This window comes from Mustela nivalis (assembly GCF_964662115.1).
Source record: "Mustela nivalis genome assembly, chromosome: 3".
NCBI lineage: Eukaryota > Metazoa > Chordata > Mammalia > Carnivora > Mustelidae > Mustela > Mustela nivalis.
The window spans coordinates 77,645,515-77,673,061 of record NC_139022.1 but is presented as its reverse complement, the minus strand read 5'-3'; the positions used below and the strand labels follow the sequence as shown (position 1 = coordinate 77,673,061).

General features: G+C 35.9%; 1 protein-coding gene and 1 pseudogene across 5 annotated transcripts in view; one reads left to right on the top strand and one right to left on the bottom strand.

Moving 5' to 3' along the window:
* Positions 1-27,547, bottom strand: part of AP3B1 (adaptor related protein complex 3 subunit beta 1) — a 344,581-nt gene that overhangs the window by 170,699 nt on the left and 146,335 nt on the right. The gene's annotated exons all lie outside the window — the stretch shown is intronic.
* LOC309861699 (transcription and mRNA export factor ENY2 pseudogene) lies at positions 4,921-5,439 on the top strand (annotated as a pseudogene). The gene has a single exon. The product of its transcript is annotated as a transcription and mRNA export factor ENY2 pseudogene (transcript).

The following is a 27,547-nucleotide window of genomic DNA, read 5'->3' as shown; positions in this document are numbered from 1 at the left end:
TGACCTGTCTATTGCTGACAGCAGAATGTTGAGGTCTCCTACTATTAATATATTATTATCAATATGTGCCTTTCTTTTGGTTAACAGTTGGCTTATGTATTTGGCTGCTCCCATGTTGGGGTCATAGATATTTACAATTGTTAGATCCTCTTGTTGGATAGAACCTTTAGGAATGATAAGGTGTCCTTCTGTATCTCTAACTAGTCTTTTTTAGAATCTAATTTGTCTTGATATGAGAATTGCTACCCCAGCTTTCTTTTGAGGTCAGCTGGCATGAAAAATGGTTCTCCATCCCTTTACTTTCAGTCTGGATGTAACTTTAGGTTCAAAATAAGTCTCTGTAGACAGCATATGGAGGGGTCAGGTCTTTTTATCCAATCTACAATCCTGTGATGTTTCATGGAAGCATTTAGGTCATTCACATTAAGAGTGATTATTGAAAGATATGATTTTATTGTCATGTTGTGTGTGAAGTCCTTGTTTCTATAGATTGTCTCTATAAATTTCTGTTCTATGTCACTCTTGGGGTCTTTCTACTTTTACAGAACCATCCTAAATATTTCTTGCAGGTTGGTGGTCACATATTCTCTCAGTTTCTGCCGATGTTGGAAGCTCTTCGTCTGTCCATCTATCCTGAACAACAGCCTCGGATAAAGTATTCTTGGCTGCATGTTCTTCCCATTTAGTACCCTATGTCTTCCCAACTCTTTCTGGCTTGCCTCTGTAACAGATGCAACATTATTCTGATGCTCCTCCCTCTATATGTAAGAAATCTCTTCCCTCTCTCTGCTTTCAAGATTGTTTTCTTGGATCTAAGATTTGCAAATTGTACTATTATATGTCATGGTGTTGGTCTGTTCTCACTGATCTCGGGAGAAGTCCTCTCTGTATCTTGGACATGAATGTTTGTTCCCAGAAGAGGGAAATTCTCAGCTACAATTTGCTCAGATATATCTTCTAGACCTCTCTCCTCCCCCTACCCTCTCTGGGATCCCAATAATGCTGATATTGGAATATTTCACTGAGTACTAATCTCTCTCAGTTTGATTCCTTGGGTCTTAATTTGTCTTTCCCACACTGCCTCAGTTTCCTTCTTTTCTATCATCTTATCTTCTAGCTCACTAATTTGTTCTTCTGCCTCTCTTACCCTGGCTAGAGATTCTATATTGTCATTAATATTTTTCTAAGGCCTAGAAATCATCTTGATAACTGGTACTCTGAACTCTATTTCTGACATCTTGGTTATACCCATTTGCATTAGTTATGTGGCAGAGGCCACAGTCTCTGATTCTTTCCTTTGTTAAGGGTTCCTCCTCTTAGTCATTCTGTTGAGGGCTAATTGAGGGAATATACAGAGTCCAAATTATTGATCACAACCCAAGCAAGATGCACCTGTTTTATGGGACCTTAGAATTGTCAGCCTCTTGTCTTCTGAGGGAGGGGCCTGCCATGCTGTTACTCAGGCAACCCTGTTTGGGCAGAGTTGCTCTGACCCCTCTGGGGGGAGGGATGGGCTCAGTGTAAATCGATTTCTGGGGACTTTTGTTCTCAGGCAGCCTTCTGCATCTCTTCCGAGAGTCAGAGCAGAAGTAACTGCATCCAAACTGCATCCAAAGAGATTGCAGTCTGATCTTCACTGAGCTCCAATAATGTCCGTAATGTCTCCAATTCTGTCTGTGCTGCTAATAACCACAGCATCCTGGTGCTCACTCTGGCAGCACATATACTAAAACTGGAATGATACAAGAAGATTAGCATGGCCCCCATGCAAGGACGACACATAAAACCACAGCATCCTGGGTTTTGCACCCCACAGCAGCAGTCCCAGCCCTTGCTCCCAGGGCCAGGCACTTCTCTGTCCTTTGTGCTTCTAAAGCCACAAGTTGCCCCCTGTTTGCATGTGCATCCCTATAGCTCCAGGTTTCAGTCTGTGGCATTGCCCTAAAGTCCTTTCTCTGCCATTACTGGTCTTCGAGTCTGTGCCTAGTCCCCAGCAAGGGAGGCTTTTGCCTTCCTGGCTCAAGATCACACAGGCTCCCTCTCCTTCATCTTCTGATATCTGCCTGCACAATCACAATCACAGCTCCCCACTTCATACCTCGAGACTAAATGCCAGAGAGATTCTGTTTGTAGACATCCAGATATATCTTCTGATTTTGTGAGTGTTCAGAATTGCCTGGTAGATAACCAGCTCAATTCAGGGGACCAATGGAAATAGGGTCCCCTTTTCCTTCACCATCTTTATTTCAACCTGACACTCAAATTTGTTTTTTAAGATTTTATTAATTTGACAGAGAGAGATCACAAGTAGGCAGAGAGACAGGCAGGGTGGTGGTGGGGAAGCAGGCTCTCTGCTGAGTAGAGACTGATGCGGAGCTTGATCCCAGGATCCTGAGATCGATCATGACCTGAGCCGAAGGCAGAGGCTTAAACCACTGAGCCATCCAGGCACCCCTTCAATTTTTAATACCATGTTGATATAAAGTATTATAACTTGTAAAGTGTTATAACTTATAAAAGCAACCACTTATAGACTTAACACAGTAACCTTCTGAAATTTCACTTTGACTATGACATGTGTTATAATTTTGACAGATCACAAAGAAAATTTGTGCTTAGAGAGAAAAGACCAGATAATAAACTTTAATATACTTCCATGTGTACTTGAAAGGGGTATTTGGAAGTATTTTATTTTTTAATAACACATATTTAATGAAAAAAAAACTATTATTTTCCAAAATAAAACATTTAGTTAAGAGTGGCACTGATTTGTTTTGCTTGTTTTTTTTTAATATAGTATAGTTGAAACACAATGTTACATTAATTTCAGGTATACAACATACCGATTCAACAAATTTATACGTTACGCTACCCTCACCACAATTACAGCCACCATCTATCACCATATATTGCTATTATAATATCACTGACTATATTCCCTATGCTGTGTGTTTTATTTCCATGACTTACTCATTCCATAACTGGAAACCTGTATCTCATACTCCTCTTCACACATTTTGCCCATGCAGCCTCCTCTCTTCTCTCCTCTGACAACCATCAGTTTGGTCTCTGTATTTATAAGCCTGATTCTACTTTTTATTTGTTTATTCTTCTATATTTTTAGAATTCCAAATATGAGTGAAATCACATAGTATTTGTCTTTCTCAGTATGATTTATTTCACTTAGCATAATACCCTCTACGTTCCCCTGTGTTGTCACAAATGGAATGATATTGGGGGAGGGAGGTTTGGTCAGAGAAAGAGAGAGAGAGAATCTTAAGCAGATTCCATGGCCCAGTGTGAAGCCTGACATGGGCTCAATCTCACAATCCTCAGATCATAACCTGAGCCGAAATCAGGTTTCAGTTATCAGTCACACAGTTAACTGACTAAGTCATCCAAGCACCCAGGATCTCATCTTTTTTAAGACTATGTAACAGTACTGTGTGTGTGTGTGCGCACATCCTTGCTCATTCATCTATCAATGAACTCTTAAGTAGCTTCCATGTCTTGGCTATTGTAAATGATACAATAGACACGGGGTGCATGTATCTCTCTGAATTAGTGTTTTCACTTTCCTTGGGCAAATGCCCAGTAGTGGAATTATTGGATCATATGGTATTTCTATTTTTAAGTTTTTAGTGAAACTGCCTAATTACTACAACTTATTCTATATCCTCCAGTATTTATTTAAAAACTGATCTGATGCACTCTCAACTTATTTAATACACCTGTGAATCTGGAACTAAGTAGAAAGACCTCTTCTACATCACTGAGCTAGCTATTATGAAGCTCTTAAAAATTATTCTAAATATAAAGTCCTTAATCAGAGTATTTATAATATAATTTTCATCATCTTAATAGTCTATTTTCCTGATTAACAGATAATAAAAAGTAAAACTTAAAAAGAAAAAAGAAATTATTATATCTCTCATTCTGCCAAGGAGCAGAAAAATACAAATGTGTTTTAGAAGTATTTATATCGTTTATGGCCATACCACCCTGAACGCGCCCGATCTCGTCTGACCTCGGAAGCTAAGCAGGGTTGGGCCTGGTTAGTACTTGGATGGTAGAAGTATTTATATCAACAAAGTAAAAAAGCAAAAAATCATTTGTTATATATATTATTTCTATTGAGCCTGGAAAAATGAGGCATTACCATACATACGGTTTCTAAAGGATATTAATTAAATCACATTATATTGCGGTTTACATTGGTGATTTTTCAAACCACACAGTCATCAAGTAATGTCACCTTTACTTCAATAAGATACTGATATGACTATTATAAAAAATAGAAACATTTCAAAGTAATCTGACTGATATTCAAAAAACAATAAACCTTTAAAACCTGCTCCTTTGCACCTTGGGAAAATGGATGGTTCTAAAGCAAAGGGAAGTAAAAAAATAATTTAAACAAACTCCCTAAGGCCAAAGCTGAAAAATTTGGGCAACAAATTAAATAATAATAGTATTAGTTTTGAATCCAAATAAAGTATACTTACTCTATGTTCATAGTTATATAAGCTAATAACTAAAAACAAAATAAGTAAGAAAGAAAAGCCAGGTATACCTTACAGAAGAATTCTAAATAATATCTATGTTCATATCATGTGAATGTGCACTGAAGGCTTGAAATACATTTCTTTGAGAGTGTCTAAGTGATGTGTATCTCAAACAACCCATGCAGAATTAAAGATACTACCCCTGAAAAACTAGTTAAAAAAGAGTCCTACTTATTATTCAGGACATAAATACATAAAATGTATGTGGTAAAATTCATAAAATGAGTATTAAGAAGCTGGACTTATAAATGAATATATATATTTCCCTGAGATTTAAAACAGAACGTGTGTGTATAAAAAAAACCTATATATCACAATAGATAGACTCTCTCCATCTTTCTAAAAAAATATACCTTCTAGGTGTGCTTAGGTGCCCGAGCTACTGAGGGTCTAGGTCCGGGCAGCTGAAGAGTGTGGTAGGTAACGGTCGTCAGCGCAAGGGTCATTTCGTCGCTGGGAAGGGACGGCCCTCGCCCGCGGTGATGGTGGTTAGCAAGATGAACAAAGATGCGCAGATGAGAGCAGCGATTAACCAAAAGTTGATAGAAACCGGAAAAAGAGAATGCCTCAAAGAGTTGCTGAGAGCTAAATTAATTGAATGTGGCTGGAAGGACCAGTTGAAGGCACACTGTAAAGAGGTAATTAAAGAAAAAGGACTAGAACACATTACTGTTGATGACTTGGTGGCTGAAATCACACCAAAAGGCAGAGCCCTGGTACCTGACAGTGTAAAGAAGGAGCTCCTACAAAGAATAAGAACATTCCTTGCTCAGCATGCCAGCCATTAAGATTGAATTAGATTGTGTTGTTTTGTGGTTTTATTTCTGAAAGTAAAAACTTGCCATAAATTAGGAATCGATTTCCCAAAATAAAATTCTTTTTTGTATGATGGTAAAAAAAAAAAAAAAAAAAAAAAATATATATATATATATATATATATATATATATATATATACCTTCTAGTTGAACCAAACAAACCACCCTTTAAATCTCTTTCAGAAAATAGGAACCAATTTATATTTAGGAAAGCTTTTTAGTTTCCTTAAAGTGAAGATATTGTTTCTGAATAGATATAAATGAAAGTATATCTAGAGTATCAATAATTTCATATAAAATCTGGAAGAAGTTGAAAAGAGATAGAATTAAAATAAGAGCAGCTATGAGTTGATGAATAGGTGATGTGTAAAGGGGTACTCAATAGACTGTTAGGTATTTTTGTGATGCTTAAATTTTTCCATAATTAAAAATTTGAACAGTGAGTTTTGACTGATGATCTACTAAAAAGCTATAGTACTCAAGATACTATGGTACTAGTTAAAGAATAGACAGATTAATGTGATAAAACATAAAAACAGACCCACATGAATATATAGCCAACTGATATTTGACAAAGGGGCAAAGGCAAATCTATGGAGAAAATGCAGTCTTTTCAACAAATGGTGCTAAAACAACTAGACATTTATGTGAAAAAAAAAATCAATCTAGACCCAGATCTTATAATCCAAAAATTCATTCAAAAAAAGGTTTACAACTATAAAACATAAAAACTATAAAATTCCGGAAAATAACATATGACAAACTCTAGATAATTTTTAGATAAAACATTAAAGAATTAGTCCATGAAAAAACTAATTCATTAAGCTGGATTGCTTTAAAATCAGAAACATCTACTTTGCAAAAGACAACGTCAAGACAAAGAAAAGACAAGTACAGACTTGGGAGAAATATTTGGAAAAAGCATACCTGATAAAGTTGTTATCCAAAATAACATGGAAGGCTTTTTTTTTTTTCACACTTCACAAAAACCTCACAGGTCCAGTTACCATCTGTCACTATACAAAGTTATTACAGTATCAATGACTATCTTCTCCATGCTACATACAACCTCCGGATGACTTATTTTATAACTGGAAATCTGTAACTTCTAATCCACACATCCCCATAACCCACCCCCCTCTGGCAACCACCAGTTTATTCTCTGTAAGTCTGTTTCTTTATTTTGTTTCTTAGATTGTACTTATAAATGAAATCATACAGTATTTATCTCTGACTTACTTCATTTAGCATAATACTTTCTAAGTACACCCATGTAATTGCAAATGGCAAGCTTTTATTCTAGCTGAATATTTCACTGTGTGTGTGTGTGTGTGTGTGTGTGTGTGTGTGTGTGTGTGTGTATCACATCTTCAATCTTCATCCATTCATCCACTGAGGAACTCTTTTAGGTTACTTCATATCTTGGCTAGTGTAAATAATGCTACAATGAACTTATGGGTGCAGCTACAACTTTTAAATTAGTGCTTTCATTCTCTTGGAAAAATACCCAGAAGTGACAATGCTGGGTCATATGGTGATTCTATTTTTAATATTTTGAGGAATCTCTATACTGTTTACCACAGTGGCTGCACCAATTTACATCCCCACCAATAGTGCATGATAGTTTCCTCTTCTGTACTTCCTCACCACATGTTTTTTCTTTTTGTTAGGTAATGGCCATTCTGACAGGTGTGAGGTGATATCACATTGTGGTTTTTATTCATACTTCCCTGATGATCAGTGATACTGAGTATCTTTTCATGTGTCTGTTGGCCATCTGTAGCTCTTTGTTGGAAAACTCTATTCAGGTCCTCTGACCATTTTTTTTTTTTTTTATTTTAATTTTTTATTTTTTATAAACATATATTTTTATCCCCAAGGGTACAGGTCTGTGAATCACCAGGTTTACACACTTCACAGCACTCACCGAATCACATACCCTCCCCAATGTCAATAATCCCACCCCCTTCTCCCAAATCCCCTCCCCCCAGCAACCCTCAGTTTGTTTTGTGAGATTAAGAGTCACTTATGGTTTGTCTCCCTCCCAATCCCATCTTGTTTCATTTATTCTTCTTCTACCCACTTAAACCTGCATGTTGCATCACCACTTCCTCATATCAGGGAGATCATATGATAGTTGTCTTTCTCTGCTTGACTTATTTCGCTAAGCATGATATGCTCTAGTTCCATCCATGTTGTTGCAAATGGCAAGATTTGATTTCTTTTGATGGCTGCATAGTATTCCATTGTGTATATATACCACATCTTCTTGATCCATTCATCTGTTGATGGACATCTAGGTTCTTTCCATAGTTTGGCTATTGTGGACATTGCTGCTATAAACATTCGGGTGCATGTGCCCCTTTGGATCACTACATTTGTATCTTTAGGGTAAATACCCAATAGTGCAATTGCTGGGTCATAGGGCAGTTCTATTTTCAACATTTTGAGGAACCTCCATGCTGTTTTCCAGAGTGGCTGCACCAGCTTGCATTCCCACCAACAGTGTAGGAGGGTTCCCCTTTCTCCGCATCCTCGCCAGCATCTGTCATTTCCTGACTTGTTGATTTTAGCCATTCGGACTGGTGTGAGGTGATATCTCATTGTGGTTTTGATTTGCCTCTGACCATTTTTTAATTGGATTTTGTTTTATTGTTGTTGACGTGTATTGAATTCTTTATATATTCTGGATATCAACCCCTTATCAAATAAATCATTTGCAAGTATCTATCTTCATTCAGTTAGGTTGCCTTTTCTTTTTGTTGATGGTTTCCTTCACTGTATAAAAGCCTTTTAGCAATGCCTGGGTGGCTCAGTTATTTGGGTATCTGCCTTCAGCTCAGATCATGATCCCTAGGTCCTGGGATTGAGTCCTGCATCAGGCTCCTTGCTCAGTGGGGATCCTGCTTCTCGCTTTGCCTGCCCCTCCCCCTACTTGTGTTCTCAATCTCTCTGACAAATAAATACAATCTTAAAACTAAACAAACAGGAGCACCTAGGTGGCTCAGTGGTAAAGCGTCTGCCTTTGGCTCAGGTCATGATCCCAGGGTTCTGGGATCGAGCCCCACATCGGGCTCCCTGCTCAGCAGGAAGCCTGCTTCTCCCTCTCCCACTCCCCCTGCTTGTGTTCCCACTCTCGCTTTGTCTGTCTCTCCCTGTCAAATAAATAAAATCTTAAAAAAAAAAAAAAAACTAAACAAACATAAAAACTTTTTAGTTTGATGTAGCCCCATTTCCTCCCCCCCTTTTTGTTTTGCTACTGTTGCACGTAACAACTAAAGACACCCCCCCCCCAAAATATTGTTATACCTCATAGCAAACTGATATGTATTCTTCCAGGATTTTAATGGTTTCAGGTCCTACATTTAAGTCTTTAATCCATTCTGTGCTTATTTTTGTATATGGCAAAAGAAAGTGGTCCACTTTTACCAACACCATTCATGGAAAAAGACACTTTCCCATTCTATGTTCTTGTCATCTTTGTCATGAATAGACCATTAGGGGTGGGTTTATTTCTGGGCTCTTTATTCTACACCATTGATCTATGTGTCTACTTTAGTGCCAGTAACATACTGTTTTGCTTTTTTTTTTTTTTAAAGATTTATTTATTTGACAGAGAGAAATCACAAGTAGACAGAGAGGCAGCCAGAGAGAGAGAGAGAGAGAGAGAGAGGGAAGCAGGCTCCCTGCTGAGCAGAGAGCCCGATGCGGGACTCGATCCAAGGACCCTGAGATCATGACCTGAGCTGAAGGCAGGGGCTTAATCCACTGAGCCACCCAGGCGCCCCCCACCGAGCCACCCAGGCGCCCCCATACAGTTTTGATTAATATAGCTTACATATACTTTGAAGTCAGGAAGCATAATCCCTTTAGCTTTGTTCCATGTTCCCAAAATTACACTGGCTACTCAAGGTCTTTAGTGGTTCCACACAGACTTTAGATTATTTGTTCTAGCTCTGTGGGAAATGACACTGGTATTCTAATAGGAACTGCAAGGAATCTGTAGATTGCTTTGGGTAGTCTGGACATTTTCACTATTAATTTTCCTTACACATGAGCAGGGTATATCTTTACATTTATCTGTGTTGTCTTCAATTTCTTTCATCAATCTCTTAAACGTTTCAGAGTACAAGTTGTTCAACCCCTTGGTTAAATTGTTCCTAGGTTTTGTATGTATATATATATATATATATATATATATATATATAAATGTATATGGGATTACTTTCTTAATTTCTCTGATAGTTCATTGTTAGTATATAGAAACAACAGATTTCTATATATTAATTTTGTTTCCTGAAAGTTTACTGAATTCGTAAGTTACTTCTAACAGTTTTTTGAGTCTTTAGGGTTTTCCATATCTGGCATCATGTAATCATCAATACTCAGTTTTGTCAGTCTTGTCCTTTCCAACTTGTATGTCTTTTATTTCTTTTCCTTGCCTAATTGTTATGCCTAGGACTTCCAATACTATGATGAATAAAAGTGGCTAGAGTTAGCATCTTTGTCATACCCCTGATCTTAGAGGAAAAGTTTTCATTGTTGGCTGTGATGTTAGCTATGGATTTATCATATATGGCCTTTATTATATTGAGGTATGTTCCTGCTATACCCACTTGGTTGAGAGTGTTCTATCATAAATGGATGTCAAATATTTGCAAATGCCTTTTCTGCATCTTACAAGATGATCCTATGACTTTTAACCTTTATTTTCCTAATGTGGTATATCATGTTGATTGATTTGTTAAACCATTCTTGCATCTCTAAAACGAATCCCACTTGGTCAATCCCACTTGGTCACGGTGTATGATCCTTTTAATATATTGCTGGAACTTGGGGTGCCTGAGTGGCTCAGTGGGTTAAGCCGCTGCCTTCGGCTCAGGTCATGATCTCAGGGTCCTGGGATCGAGTCCCGCATCGGGCTCTCTGCTCAGCAGGGAGCTTGCTTCCCTTCCTCTCTCTCTACCTGCCTCTCTGTCTACTTGTGATCTCTATCAAATAAATAAATAAAATCTTAAAAAAAAAAATATATATATATATATATATAATATATATATATATATATATATATATATATATATATATATATTGCTGGAACTTAATTTGCTAATATTCTATGTTCGTCAGGAATACAGGCCTGTAATTTTCTTTTTGTGTTGTGTCTTTGGTTTTCCTATCAGGGTAACTCTGGCCTCATTAAATGAGTTTGGTAGTTATGCTTCCTCTTCAATTTTTTGGAGTAAGTTGAGAAGTACAAGTATTAACTCTTTTTCAAATGTTTGTTAGAATTCACCCGTAACACCACCTGGACCTAGACTTTTGTATATTGGGTGTTTTTGATTACTAATTCATTTTGAGTGGTTGATCTATTCAGATTTTCTCCTTCTTCATGATTCAGTCTTTGAAGATTGTATGTTTCTAGGAATTTATCCATTTCTTATATATTGTCTAATATTTTGGCATATAACTATTTATAATATTCTCCTGCAATCCTTTGTATATCTGTGGTATTGTTTACAATTCCTCCTCTTTCATTTCTAATTTATTTTGACTCTCTTTTTTTCTTGATGAGTCTGGCCAAAGGTTTATTGATTTTGTTTAACCTTTCTAAGAACAAGCTCTTAAGTTTCACTGATCTTTTCTTTTCTTTTCTTTTTACATCTCTGATCTATTTCAAAATGTTGTTTTTATTATTTCCTTCCTTCTTCTAACTTTGGACTTCATTTGTTCTTTTTCTAGTTTTTTTTTTTTAAGACTTCATTTACTTGAGATAAACTGAGAGACAGACCACAAGCAGGGTGAGGGTCAGAACGGGAAGGAGAAACAGTCTCCCTCATGAACAAGGAGCCTGATGTGGGGCTTGATCCCAGGACCCAGAGATCATGACCTGAGTTGGAGGCGGGGGCTTAATCAACTGGACCAACCAGGTGTGCCTTTCTAGTTCCTTTAAATGTAAAGTTAGAGGGTTTGATATTCCTCTTTTTTCTTGAGGTAGGCCTATATTACTATGAAATTCCCTCTTGAAACCATTTTTGCTTTGTCCCAAAGATTTTGGATTGCTGACTTTCCATTTTCGTTTGTCTCAAGGTATGTTCTGATTTCCTCTTTGAATTTTTCATTGACCTACTGTTTAATACCATGCTGTTTAGTTTCAATGTGTTTGTGGTTTTATTTTTTTTCCACTTTTATGTAACTGATTTTTAGTTTCATACCATTGTGGCCAAAAAGGTGCTTGTTATGAATTAAATGCCAATTTTATGGAGATTTGCTTTGCGGCCTACTGTGTGATCTATCTTAAAATACTGGTACCCACATTGGGGAGGGTATTTGCTTTGGTGAGTGCTGTGAAATGTGTAAACCTGGTGATTCACAGACCTGTACCCCTGGGGATAAAAATATATGTTTATAAAAAATAAAAAATTAAAAAAAAAATACTGGTACCCATCGTTTCTTCAAACCAATTTGCATGGTATACATTTTTCATCCCTTCAATTTTCAGTCTGTACATCGTTACATCTGGAGTTTCTTGTAGGCAAAACCTATAAGGGTCGCATGTTTTTATCTATTCAGCCATATTATATCTTTTGAATGCAAAATTTAGTCCATTTACATTTAAAATAATTATCAACAGGTATATGCTTATTGCCACTTTAACTGTTTTCTGTTTTTGCAGTTCCTCCCTGTTCCTTTCTTTTCTATCTTTCTTTGTGGTCTGATAACTTTCTTTAGTGTTATGTTTAGATTCTTTTTCCTTTCTATATTTACCTTTTAAGTTTTTTTCTTTGTGCCTACCATGAGGTTCCCCACTTAACATCTTATATATGTAACAGTCACTTTTGAGTTGATAATAAATTAATGTTGAGCACATTCCAGAACTTTATATTTTTACCACACCCCATTTAATATTTCTGTTGACACTTTTTTTTTTAAAGATAGTGCATAAGAGAGAGAGTTATGCATCCAAGCAGGGGAAGGGGCAGAAGGAGAGAGAGAATTTCAAGCAGGCTCCATGCCTAGCACATGCCCAGGATACACGGCTTAATCTCACAACCCTGAGATCATGACTGCCAAAAAAAAAAAAAAAAAAACCCAGCCAGCACCTAACCAACTGTGCCACCCACCTGGCCCCTGACACATTTTACATCTTTTTATTTTATATACCTCTTAACTAATTATTGCATCTTTAATTAATTTTATTACTTTGTCTTTTAACCTTCATACTTGCTTTATAAGTGTTTGATCTACAAACTTTATTATTTATTTACTTTTTCTGGTGAGATTTTTACTCTCATATACTTTATTACTAATTAGTGCCTTCTCTTTTTTAGTTTACAGAAGTTCCTTTAACATTTCTTGTAAGACCACGTTAGTAGTGATGGACTCTTTTAGCTTTTGCTTATTTGGAAAACTCTTACTCCATCCTTCAATTCTGAAATGATAACCCGATAAGGTAAAAAACATCTTGACTGCCAGTTTTTGCCTTTTAGCACTTGGGATATGTCATTTACTTCCTTCTGGCCAGTAAAGCTTCTATTGAAAAATCTGCCTATGGCCTTACAGGGTCTCCCTTTTATATAATATGTTGCTTTTCTCTTGCTTCTTTTATGATTTTTCTCTTTATCCTTAATCTTTACCATTTTGTGTCTCAATTATGTTCATCTTATCTGGAACTTTCTGGGCTTCCTGGACCTTGTGTCTCTTTCCTTCCCTAGATTAAGAAAGTTTTGGGGCATAATTTCTTCAAATAATTTTTCTGACTCTTTCTCTTCTCCTTCTGGGACCCCCATAATGAAAATGCAATCCTGCTTAATGTTTTACAAATGTCCCTTGGGGTATCTTCACTTAATTTTTTTTTTTTCCATTTTGCTGCTCTGCTTGATGTTTTGCATTGTTTTTTCTTCTAGTCTGCCGATACATACTTCTCTTTCAACCATTTGGCTGCTGGACCCCTCCAGTGTATTTTTCAGTTCAGTTATAAAACTTCTTGGTATTTACATTTTCTATCTCTTTGTTCAAATTCTCACTGTACTTCTCCATTTTTCTCTGGAGAACCGTGAGCATCTTTATGACCATTACTTCAAATTCTTAATCTGGTAGGTTGCTTATCTCCATCTCATTAGTAACTGTTTCTAGGTATTTGCCTTGTTTTTTGGTATGAAACATATTCCTGTTTGTCCATTTTGTCTGTCACTCTGTTTTTCTATGTGTATTAGGGGAAATTATTATGTCCCTCAGTCTGAGGACTGGTCATGTGTATAAGCTGTTCCATGTGGATCAGAAGTGTTATCTCCTCTGGCCATCAGAGCCAGGGACTCTTACACGCATCCCTTAATAGGTTTTATGTGTCCAATGGCTGTGATAGGGCCACGGCTGCTGCACAGGAGTGGAAACACTCACTTGACCTGGCTCAGCCACTATGTGAGGCAAGCAGGGTTCAAACTGTTTGACCAATCCAGTTACAACTTAGTCTCTACTTGAGGTGAATGAGGCTAAGAACTTATATCTGGCCCAGTGATGGCTGGAATACTGTCCAAGGACGGCAGGGCTGAACATGCTTGCCTGGCCCTGCTGCACCTTCAGTGCTACATGGGACGGACAGGGTGTGGGGGCTTGCACAACCTGGCACAGCCTGGATGGACAGAGCCTTCTCTCCAGTGCTAGCCAGCTAGAGAGATAGCACCGACAATGATGACTATTTGCTCTATCACTAGCAAGTCAGGATGAGATTGCAAAAATAATATCCACCAGTACTTCCATCCCCAGACAAAAAAACTTGCAGTTTCCTATCTCTCTGGCAGGCACTTTAAAATTAGTAAATGGGTCTCCCTCATTTATGGTGGTGTGTTTTCAAACTGCTGCTTTTGCACTTATCTTGGGACAGGTGGGGTTCACACTTGAGCCCTTTAAGACCAAAATCTCTCTTCCCTATAGTTCTATGATTCTTTCGGTCTTAATCTACATTGAATTTTAAAACCAGGTATTTGGGGGCTTGTCTTCCTGGTGCAAGCCCCTAGGGCTGGGGTGCCTAAAGTGGGACATAAATACCTTCACTCCTCAAGGGAAAAATCACATATTTTGGAGACTCCTCCTCATTGTGTGGTCACTATATCTGGGATAAGGCTGTGGGTGAGGCCATGTCTTTGCCTCTCCTACCCATCTCAATGTGTCTCTTTTGTCTTTTGGTGTGGAAGTGCTATTCACCCAGTTCTCAAGTTCGTTTCAGAGGAAAATTATTCTACTTATAGCTCTAAGTTTGTTGTGTACATGGCAAAAGGTGAGTTCAGTGTCTTCCTATGCTGCCTGAATCCCCCTGAATAAAAAACTGTTACAACTCTACAATAAGAAACCAAACAATTCAATAAGCAAAAGATCTGAGCAGACAAATCCCCAGAGAAGATATACAGATGACAAATACACATATACAGAGATGTTTAACATCATATGTAATCAGGGAAATGTAAACAAAAATGAAACAATAATAAGATATCACTACGTTCTTATAAGAATAACCAAAATCCAGAACACTGACATTACCATATGTTAATGAAGATGTGGAGCAACAGGAACTCTTAATTCACTGCCAGTGAGCATGCAAACTGGTACAGCCACTATCAAAAACAATTTGGCAGCATCTTAGAAAATTAAATATACTCCTACCAAAGGATCTAGTAATCATGATCATTGGTCATACTCAAATGAGTCCATACAAAAACCTCAAAAACTCAAAGAAGTCCTACACAAAAACCACTTTTTAAAAAGCTGATTTATAGCAGCTCTGTTCATAATAACCAATTCCTGCAAACAATCCTTCAGCAGGTGGAAGGGTGCATAGACTGCTGTATATCCAAACAATGGAATATTATTTGGTGCTAAAGAGAAACAAACTATAGAGCCATGAAAAGATGTAGAGAATCCTTAAATGCATATTACTAAGTGAAAGAAGCCAATCTAAAAAGGCGATAAAGTGTATTATTTCAGGTGTATGATACTGTAGAAAAGCAAAACTATGGAGAGAGTAAAAAACTGTTAATTGCCAAGGTTTGTGTAGGGGAGAGAGATGACTAGGCAGAGCACAGAAGACTCTTGGGGCACTGAAACTATTCAGAAGACTATAATGGTGGAGTCATGTTACACAGAATATACAACACCAAAGGTGAACACTAATGTAAACTATGGACTTTATGTGATAACTGATGTATTAATATACATTCACTGATTATAATAAATGTACCACTGTGGTATAGAACGCTGATAGTGGGAAAGTTGAGGGTGTAAATAAACAGGGAGTACAAATGACCTCTGAACAACACAGGGGCTAGGGGCAATGACACTACCAGCCCCCAGTCAAAAATCCGGGACATCTGGGTGACTAAGTTGGTTGGACGACTGCCTTCGGCTCAGGTCATGATCCCGGAGTCCTGGGATTGAGTCCCGCATTGGGCTCCCAGCTCCATGCGGAGTCTGCTTCTCCCTCTGACCTTCTCCTTGCTCATGCTCTCTCTCACTGTCTCTCTCTCAAATAAATAAATAAAATCTTAAAAAAAAAAAAAAAGTTGTGTACTTTAAAAAAAAAATCCAAGTATAACATGGAATTGCTCAAAACCTTAACACTATTCATCAGGAACCTTACCAATAACATAAATAGTCAATTAACACATATTTTGCATGTTATATGCATTATATACCATATTCTTAAATAAAAGAGAAAAGAAAGTATTATTAAGAAAATCTTAGGGAAGAGGAAATACATTTACAGTACTGTATTTGCAAAAAAAAAAATTCACATTTAAGTAGAGTCATGCAGTTCAAACCTATGTTTATCAAAGGTCAACAATATATTGAAATGGCATTTTCTGCTCTATTTTGTTATGAACCTGAAGCTTCTCCAAAAAATAAACTGTAATTAAAAAAAAGAACCGGAGGGGTAGAACCAGTGAGTTTAGTATCTGAACCTATCTCATATGAATATAGGCCTCCCTTCACTGTGTAATGACCACACCAAATGCTAATATAAAAACATCACTTTGCTCTAAAACATTTACTTTCAGTAAAGAGAAATGTTATTACATTAAATATAAGATTTATGAAGGTAAAAAAAATTACTCCTACTCTATAAACTGTATTTATAAAGTCACAGTTTATACAACTTTAAAGTACCATTTTTATTACATAGACTCATAGAATAAAGTATGAAATTATGCTTAAGTAGTAATACTGTACATAGATTTTTTTTACCTGAAGCTCCAAATGCAAATGTTAAAATTACAGTAAGTCCGTGTTTAAACCCACAGTTTTTTACTCTGAAGATAAACTTTGATTTTAAGAGATCTTAGGACAGAGGGAGACTTGCTCATTTTATCTCAATGAATCTTTACTAAGAAATAAACACAAACTATAATCTTTATGTTAGTTCAACAGGAGTAACAAAAAATAAAAAATAAAACTGACAATTAAAAATTATATAATATAAAATCTGCTTCCATATGAAAACTGGAGAAAAAATCAAATACCTCTGAAAAACATTTTCTTCTGCGACATGTGACCAATAACACTGGAGTCAGTACAAATAAACAACTCAGCTGAAGTAATCCCTAATGTTAGCAAAGATTTTTCACAAATACCTTACTGGATACTTAAACAACCCCATGAGGTTAGCAAAGCAGGTATTCACTGTCTTTTTCACAAGATGAAAGAACTGAGTTACACAAGCTTATCTGAATTTATCAGTAATCTCAGACTGAAAGTGGTGGGGCCAGGGATTTTACCTCTAAGTCCTAATTCCTCATCTTGTCCTCTCTCTCGTTAACTTGGCATTTATAAAAAGACACTGAATGTATCCACTTGCCTTCTAAATTCAGTGATAGCCTAGTGGACCCTAGCATAATCTTAAGATTTGTACCAGGATAAAAGAATCTCTGCAGTCTGCTATGGACACAGACTATTAGACTATTACCTAATGCTTAAAAGCTATGCAGAGGAATATATCATGAGAGTCTCATGTGATCTGAGATACCTGTATTAGCACAGAAACAAAATATCATAGATTGGGTGGCTTAAAAAATAAACATTTAATTCTCAGTTTTAGAGGCTGTCAAGTCCAAGATCAAGGTGTCAGCAAACTGGGTTCCTGGAAAGAACCTACTCCCTTGCAGATGGCTGCCTTCTCATTACATCCTCACATGGCAGAGAAAGAAAGAGGAAAAAGCTTTCTGGAACCTCCTCTATTAAGGACATTATTCCCATGGTGAAGCCCCACCCTCACAACTCCATTTAAACCGAATTACTTCCAGGGTACCCGGCTGTCAGTTAGTAGAGCATGTGACTCCGTTTCAGGTTTATAAGTTTGAGGCACATGTCGAGTATAGATACTACTTAAAAAGAAAGTAAAATCTTAAAAAATTGAAAAATAATAAACCTAGTTAACTTCCCAAGTCCCCACCTCCAAACAGCATTACCCTTAGGGTTAGGATTTCAACATATGAATTCTGGGGAACACAAACTTCAGTCCACAGATACCACAGCAATATACTGGTGTACATTTCTGTGACACTGTGTTAAATGTACCTAAAAAGACCAGAGTGGGTAGGTGGTTAGCAATATTGTAATCACTTAGTTAAATTAACTATTTAGTATGGATATAGAATACCTTATCAGAGAAATACATCCACTAGAGGAAAAAAAAAAAAGTCATGTCTAATAAAATCTTAAATTTAATATTTTTTTCTCAAAGAAAGAAAGAAGTCATCTCTCTCCCCCAAAATTATGTCTATACAAAACAAACCAGGATATGTATACTGGTTTGAGACTTTTTCCTTTCATGAGGTAAATGCTATGCTCTTCACTTTACATGTTTTATATCACAGCCCAGTGACCACTATGCCACACAGGTGGAAGTGTGGGTTTGAGGACCATTGAACACTGAATCTCCCCCAATACATCACAATTATGGAAACACCTGTGCCCAGTAACTTTCTGTTGAGCCACTATGGAAATTCACAGTGTTCAATTGCCCACAGCACTTTTCATTTCTTATGACTATACATTCAGCTCCAGTACAAGTAAGAATGCAACAGTTTCCAAACTTTGTTACTAAGAAATCTAGATCTATGAAAGGCTTTTTTTCAAGTTTTTCTGAAATAAAATATACTCATGACACATGCTAAACTTAAGTCTAAGGGTTCTAAGACATGAGAAAGAAGGATCCTAAGTATATGAAAACTAAATAATTCCTATCTAATAATGAGGAATAAATGAGAACTGCTTTTTTTATGTGAATGTATTGTAGAGTACTTCTCATTCAGTCATAAGTTATGAAATAAAATTAAGATCAACCTAAGTAGAACTAATCATGATTCTTCATGTATTCATTATCTCTTTACCTTACCCCCTGAAATAAAGAAAATATATTAGAGAAGGTAAATGTCTGATGAATTGAAATTAGTGAATCTAATTCTCCTTTTTGGACGTTTTTTAAAAAAGAATAAGGTTAGAACAGAGGTCTTAAAATATTTGTAGACATTTCAAGGAGGAGGGAATAAATCAGTAAAGGTTTTTTTTTTTTAATCTTATGGAGAACCTTAAAATTCATATTTTAGGGAAAAAATTACATTTTATGAGGAAAAATCTATATTCCAGATAAGGCAAGGGTAGGAAAATTAGGGTTCCAAGAAACAACAATTTAAATACTTTAAAAGGCAAAGTCTAGGTTATGAAGAACTCTTTAAATAAAACATAAAACTTTACAAAGGGAGCATTTATTCCTGATTAATTCCAAAATATGCATATGTCTAAATTAAATTATATCCTTTGAGTCACTTCTAGCAGTTAAAGTTGTTCTAAAAATAATGTATGGATAACCAGTTGAATACAAAGCTAAGAATGGATTGTTCAGAGAAGAAACTGGAGATAAGGAGCAGAAGATATACTTACTCTACAATGCAGCAATATCACTACTATACAAATAAAAACATATGTCCACACAATGACTTGTGACTATTTAGAAAAAGGAAACTTACAGCTCATAGCATATTGCAAAGTTCAGAGATCAAGCACAAGAAAGCGCAGACTGCGACAGAGACAGAGATAAATTGTGTGTGTTACAGAAATTCTATGTTAAAGAAATGAAGAGGTGTAAAAGGCATAATTTATGATATTCACCCACACATATACCACTTATTTCATTCTTTATTCTCTTCTACAGTTACAAATTACCAGATATTACCACTTCTCTTCAAACTAAACAATTTCTTGAAGTCTTTCTTGTAACACAATTTACCGATGTAGGAATTTTTCAATTTTGTTCTTCTGAAAATGTCTTCATTCCACCTTTATTTCTGAAGACTGGATTTATTCAACATGGAATACTTTGTTGACAGTTTTTCCTGTCAATAATTTTAAGATGATATTCCATTGTTTTCTAGATGTCACTATTTCTGATCAGCAGTTAAGTCATATCACTATTCTTCTGTATATAATACACTGTTTATCTCTGCCTGCTTTCAGTGTTTTTTTCTCTTTTGATTCAGAAGTGTAACTATGCTATGTTTAAATGTGACTTTTTACTTGTTTTGCTGGAGAATCTGTTAAGACTTAAGAATTTGTTAAGTTTCTTGGGTCAGTGTGCTTGGATTTTCCTCCTTCAACTAAATTTGACATTTTTTTCAGCCTTTATTTCTACAGGTATTATCTCTGCTCCATTCACTCTTTCCTCTCCTTTTGGGAATTCAGTTACAGTTACTTCATTCTCTTTGATATTATTCCACATGGCCCTGAGACTCTTACCTTATTTTTCTGACTACATAATTTCTACTGATTTACCTTCAGGATTCTTGACTCTTTTACTGCCTCTTCTTGGTTACCCAGCCTGTCTAGTATATTTTTCATTTAATCATTTTATTTTTCAGCCCTGGATTTTCCATTTGGTTCCTTTTTACAGAGTCTTTTTCCTGTTCAGACTGCTCATCTGTTCATTCGACACAACTATACTGCTTTTGGTATTCTGGCCATATATTTAATAGCTGCTTTGCTTATCTGTAAGTGCCTTTTCTTGATTATACTGAGGTGACTTTCTATTGACTGGTTTTTCTCTTGAGCAGCAGTCATGTTTTTGTTTCTCATGTCCACTGATTGTTTTAAAACTGTATTCTAGATATGATCAACAACACACCATGAAAGTCTTCCATATACTACATTCCTCTAAAGTGTAATAGCATTTGTTATAGCAGATATTTTACTGGTCTCCAACTGCAAACTCTAGGTGGCCAACAAGTGAAATCTCCATTTAGTTCTTTTATCTTCTAAGTGCTGTTTTTTCGCTAGACCCACTGGCGTCTTTCCCACACATCCACATTTTAAGGTTTAGCCAAGGATTTGGATCTATTTACTACATATTTCCAGGGGTTCACCCTTCTGTGGCTGCCACCATTCCTTTTGGAATTTCCCCCAAATATTTAGGTATTCAGCCAGTCTTGAAGTCTGTTCTCTGACAGCTATGTAAGTAAGGCTGTGGCTTTTTCCATCATTGTAGCAATTTCGTGAGTGATTTCAGACAAAAACCTGCAAACTCAAAAACCTCACACCTTGAAATTTCAGCCTTGTATATGTAGAATCTCTGGGGTTTTTTTCCTACTTTTGACTGTCTTACAGTGACTTTAGATGGCTGGTGTTTGCTAAAGTTTTCTAGAGTTAACCAAATCAAGGCATTCCATTAGCAGAAGCTGAAATGCTAAGTCCATGAAGAACATCTCAACTGCAAGTCAAACGTCTTGATGCTTTTTATGTGAAAATAAACCTATCTCATATACCTCACCTCCACATTCCATTTTCCTCACTCTTCGCATTACATGCCATTGAGCCACATTATTGCCCATTCCTAAACCCACCATCTGTAAGAGGAATGTAGTTATTAACATTAACTAGACTAGATTGGGCTGAGGAACAACATGGCTTCTTTAAAAGTATGTGAATGCTCAATCCGTACAGAAAATCTGTTTGCAAAGAAGATCTTTTCCAATGGGGTAGGCTGTTGGAGACATCTAACAGTGCTGCATTCTCTACATAACCTAGACAACAATGCACTAGAAGAATCTGTCTGATATGACTATTTTGGAACTATGGAATCTACTGAAAGCTTGCTACTTCCAGGAAGACTAGTGACTTTAAGATATATATCAGAAATTTAAAGTCTAGGGGCACCTGGGTGGCTCAGTGGGTTAAAGCCTCTGCCTTCGGCTCAGGTCATGATCTCAGGGTCCTGGAATCGAGCCTTCTGGGATCAAGCCCTGCATCGGGCTCTCTGCTCAGCATGGAGCCTGCTTCCTTCTCTTTCTCTGTCTGCCTCTCTGCCTACTTGTGATCTCTGTCAAATAAATAAATAAAATCTTTAAAAAAAGAAAGAAAGAAAGAAAGAAATTTAAAGTCTATACAGATACAACTAAATGGATAACAGAATGGAATAAAACTGGATGCTTCTAATTACCACATTATTAGTTTACATAAAATCGTAATCTTTTCTGAGGTGAATATAGAAAACTACTAAGCAGCAAAATCACACAATTAAAGATTAATGTAAATAACTGACTTGTCAGAAGACTGAAATTCATTATTAAATGTATTCACTCCTTTATGCTATAGTAATAAGGCTAACACAGAGAAAAATATAAGGAAAAATGGATGATACAGACAAGAGAAATTAAAATAATGTAAGTATGTATGGGGGAGGAGCTCAGGAAGAAAGAGAAAACTTAGCAGACAGACACAAGAGAAGGGCAGAAAAATGAACCACATTTCTTAACTTCTTAAACTCTAAGTCTCTCCTCCTAAAAGTAAGTTGGTACATGCTGAAAGTCATAAAATACTTAAAACTATGAACATTCCAGGACTTCTAGGTAAAGATGGTGAAATAAAGACAGAGGATATAATCTCTTTCCACAATATAAAAAATGTGAGGAAAATAAAAACGTAAAAGTAACACAGTTCACTCAATACTAACGAAACAAGAAGGTCACAATCTATTGGCACAAACAAGTTTTAAGTTTTTTAAAACAGCAGATTCTAGCAAAACATATTCCTTGCTTCTTGAGAATGTTCATTAATAACCTTCTACTCGGGCACCTGAGTGCCCTTCTGCTCAGGTCATGATCCTGGAGTCCCAGGATCCAGTCCCACATCAGGAATCCCTGCCCGGCAGGGAGTCAGCTTCTCCTGCTAACCTCCCTCCTCTCATGCTCTCTCTCATCTCTCTCTCTCTCAAATAAATAAATAAAATCTTTAAAAAATAAATAAACTTCTCCTCCCCAAATTTAGACAAAAGAAAACAAACAATCATTCTTATCTTTGCACTCTACTGGCGGCGTTTGGGCTGGTGACAGAGGTTAATGGTGGAAACAGGTGGTGAGGAGAAGCAGGTGGGAGAGTAAACAACAAAGCTGACTCTCCCTGAAAGAGGTGAAGAAACTCAGAGGTAACACTGTCCAAAAGAAACTTTTATGATAAGGAAACATTTTATATCAGCACTATCTAATACAGTAGGTACTAGCTACATGTGACTATTGAGCCACTTAAAATGTGGCTAATGCATGTGAGGAACTGATTTTCAATTTTAAATAGCTACATGGGGCTAGTACCCCCTATACTGAACAGCACAGTTCTTGGATTAAACAATGGATAATGAAAAATAATGTAAAGATCAAGACTATTTCTCCACAGAAATACACTAGGTGGCATGAATGCTTGTATAGAGCATTTAGGAAAATTCTAGAAAAAATGCTCAGGCATTCTAAAAAACAAAACAAAACAAAAACAAATCCTCAGTCTCTGCTGAGGCTAAATCTACTATCCCACAAATTACTCCTTTCCCCAAATGCCAGACTACTAAACCAAAAAAGAATATAACATAAAATACACACAACTCAAATTGAAACTGAGAGGAAGAGACCGTCTTTAGGTATGATTGTATAAAACTAAGAAGTCACACTGTATCAGAAAAACGTCTGTACCACAGCTTCCCAAGTATTTACAATATGAAAAGAGCACAAAACCTGTGTAATATATTCACAACGCACGTTAAAAAAATGCAAAAGAGGGGCACCTGGTGGCTCATGGGTTAAAGCCTCTGCCTTCAGCTCAGGTCATGATCCCAGGATCCTGGAATAGAGCCTGGCATCGGGCTCTCTGCTCAGTGGGGAGCCTGCTTCCTCCTCTCTCTCTCTGTCCACCTCTCTGCCTACTTGTGATCTCTGTCTGACAAATAAATGAAATCTTAAAAATAAAAAATAAAAAAAATGCAAAAGACAAATCATTCTGGGAGAAATATTCCATTTCAAAAGTAAATTCTCCACACTAAGAACATGAAGTTAAGAAAACAGAAGCTCAAAGATGAGATGATAAAATTATATAATAAAGGAAACATAAGACTGAAACCTGAGTGAATAAAAGCCAAATAACTATAATTACCAAATTAAGTAAAAACTGTTTAAGAAAGATAGAGGGAATGCCTCGTTGGCTCAGTTGGTTAAGTGTCTGCCTTCAGCTCAGGTCATGACCCCAGGGTCCTAGAATTGAGTCCTAAATCAAGTCCTCGCTTAGCAGGAAGACTGCTTCTCCCTAAGTCTGCTGCTTCCCTGGCTTGTGCACGCGCGCACGCTTTCTCTCTCTCTCTGTCTGTCCCTCTCTGACAAATAAATATATAAAATCTTAAAAAAAAAAAAAGACAGATTAGATCAATGAAAATCAAATTACTGATAAAAAGACGAGATAATATGAATACATATAAATAGACAAAGCCATTTTTTTAAAAGGTGAAAGTAGAGTAAGATTGTAAAATAGAATAACTGGCATTTCTGAAGCATACAAATAACAAATGGAACAACAACAACAACAAAAAACCCTGGAAGAGGGAAAAAAAAAAAGAATTCAAAAAACTTCTACAAAATAAATAAAGAAGTGAATATGTAGATCATATAGGATGACTCCCTCTGAGATGCAAATTTACTAATCTTTACAGATTACAAAGAAAGGAAAATAGATTTCTGGGGGTTACAAACAAACAAAAAAATAAATTTACCTGCAAAGAAAAAAAAGTCTGTGGCTACAGGGAGAGCCCTCTGAAGAATAAAAAAAAAAAAGGTATGACCCAAGACTATTATATCCAACCAAGAAGCCAAATATAAAAATAACATGACAATTCAAAGACATAAGGCCTAAGAAAATACTGATTCCCTAAAGAGATGAAAATGTTACTATACAGAAATAATATTTGCCAAGTCATAATTAAATGAACAATACACATTTGTTAAAAAAATTATAATACAATACTGCAAAGATGGAATAACGAAAGCACGAGACAATTTAGAAGAATGCCATATCTTCCATTTCTATAATAAAATCAATATAAAATGTCTAAAATTCATAAATCAAGAAAGAGCAAAACAAACACATTACTAAAAAGATGCATATTACTTAGAAATGGAGGAAGTTAAATACATACATCTAAAAGAATTTGAGGTAACTAATTCAGGCGTGGGGAAGGGTGGAACAGGAGAATGTTTCTTTTAAGCCATGTAAGTATTATTTACCTTTTTTATAACCATGTAAAATGTTTACTTGGATAAAATTTAAAATATTTTGTAAAGATTTTATTTATTTATTTGAGAGATCCAGAGAGAGAGAGAGAGAGCAAAGGAGCAGAGCTGAAGGGAGAGAGAGAGGAGAGAGAGAAGCTTGCTCCCTGCTGAGCAGGGAAAAATGACCTGATCCCAGGACCCAGAGATCATGGCCTAAGCCAAAGGCAGATGTTTAATCGAATGTGCCACCTAGATGCCCCCAAAATTTAAAATATTTTTAAAAAGAAACTTCATGAGTTAAAAAATTCAAGCAAAAATAAATTACAAACAAGAAAAATAAGGACTCTTTTTTAAGATAAACATTCCATAACTAATGGAGGGAAGGCAAGAGAGACCCCACAGCAATATATGCACATGGTCCAAGGTTTCCCAATAAACTGCATATTGAACTTGCCATCAATAGGTGCCTGAAAAAAGTCTACAATAACTTTGGTATTTGTATTGTGAAGTATGGATTCTACCATAACTCCTCACTACTCTTATTTAAAAACTTTACAACAGGGGCTGCTGGGTGGCTCAGGTTGTTGAGCATCTGCCTTTCAGTTCAGGTCATGATCCCAGGGTCCTGTGATTGAGCCTGGCATCAGGCTCCCTACTTAGCAGGAAGCCTGCCTCTCCCCCTTCCATTCCCCCTACTTGTGTTCCCTTTCTCGCTGTGTCTCTCTCAGTAAAACAAATAAATAAAATCTTTAAAAAAATTTTTTAATAAACAAATAAATTTCACAACAGTGAGATTCAAAAATAGTTCATACATAAGACACAAAATTTATTTTACAAAGAAAATTAACCTGTAAAGAAAATTAAAATTCAATAAAAAATAATCTCTATTCTGTAGGTCCTTGAAGACAGGACATGATGCACTCTCTCCACCATCTTTGTATTTTCAGAAAATTGCTAATCAAGAATAATGCATATGAATTTTGCATATAGCTGTCCCCAAAAAACTTAAGAAATTTATCTCAAAATACTTTAAACAAAATTCTAAACTTGGAACTTTTTTACACTTTTTTACAGGTTTTATAACTGAAGTACATATATAGAGAGAGAGAAATAAAAGTAAATTTATCACTCAAAATTTCAAAATGAAATGCATACTGCCACTAAAATTTTATCACCTGGATTCATAAGTAAAAAGTAGCTCTGAGTACACAAAGTTTTAAGTCCTCAATCATGAAAGTAAAAAATTTTGATAATTCTTGCAAAACTGTCATCTCCTAGAGAAAGTTTTTTTAAGGAGCTGCAGTGCCCAAGGTTTCTTTCGGTTTATACTTAACACCACTAAAGGTTTTTGATACTCTTAAAATTTACTTATTTTTAAAAAATTCATTATTTATACCAAAGCAACTTTAGTCTTAAAGATTTACATTTATGCTTCAAGTATTCTCCCATAATCAACTTGAATGACACAAAGAAAATACATAAGTAATTTTATATCCTTGAAAACTATACAAACTTGACCCAGAATTAAAAAAAAAAAAAAAAAAAACCTACATGGACTGCAAAGAGTAAGGTAAATCTGAGAAAATAAAAATGCAAATATGCATTTTAGCAGTCTCTTGGATTTATTAACCTAAAAGGTTTAATTTCCATTTTCCTGCATCAGCTTTATTTATAAAATGTCGTGCCCTATAAATACGCTGTTATTTTCTATAGTCAAGCACCCTCTTAACAAATCTTCTCATTAATATGTAAATGTAAAGTCAATCGGTCTTCTCCCTGACAGCCCCATGAATTCCTAGTGCACTGTATAATCGGCTTTGACTTGGCATCCACTATTTATCATCAAAGATGTCAGTTAGAAAAATTATGGAAAATGCACTGCAATTGATATGACTGCAATCTACTTTGTCAACACTTAATTGTTCCTCAAATCATACATTTACATATAAACAGCCTAAATACTGATCTATAATGATGCAAATAAGCTAAATTAAAAATCTCTTCTGTCCTGAAGAAGCTTGTTTGTATATGATGTGTTCATTTGAGAACTTATTGACAAAAGCATGTTACATCAACTCATCTCAAAAAGTATTTCTACTAATTTTCAATTCCTCAAAAAAACAATTTTGTTACCTTTCAGGCATATAAGCATAAACAAATGTTTTAAAAATTCAATGAGAAACCTGATTTTTCTCTTTGAAAAACAAATTTAATTACAGTTGTTACCTAATTGCAATGTCTAAGCACTGTGGATTGAGGGGCCTTCAAAAATGGCTTCAACTGGAATACAATAAGCAAACACAGAGTAACTTATTACAGTAAGCAAAAAGATAATAAAAAGTCATGAGGTAGGAAAAAAAGAGATAAAAGAAAATAAAAGGAAAGACTGTTGACTTAGGGATCAGATTACTCTGTTTATATTTCTGGCTCCATATTTTATAAACAGTATTATCTTAGGTGAGTTGTTAAAAATCTGTATACCTCAGTTTTGTCATCTATAAAATGGGTGTAATAAACACCACTGTCCTGTCTCAAATAAAATACTACATAAGTGCAGCAAAAGAACAAACTGCTAAATTTAAGGTACCACAATGTTATTTTTCC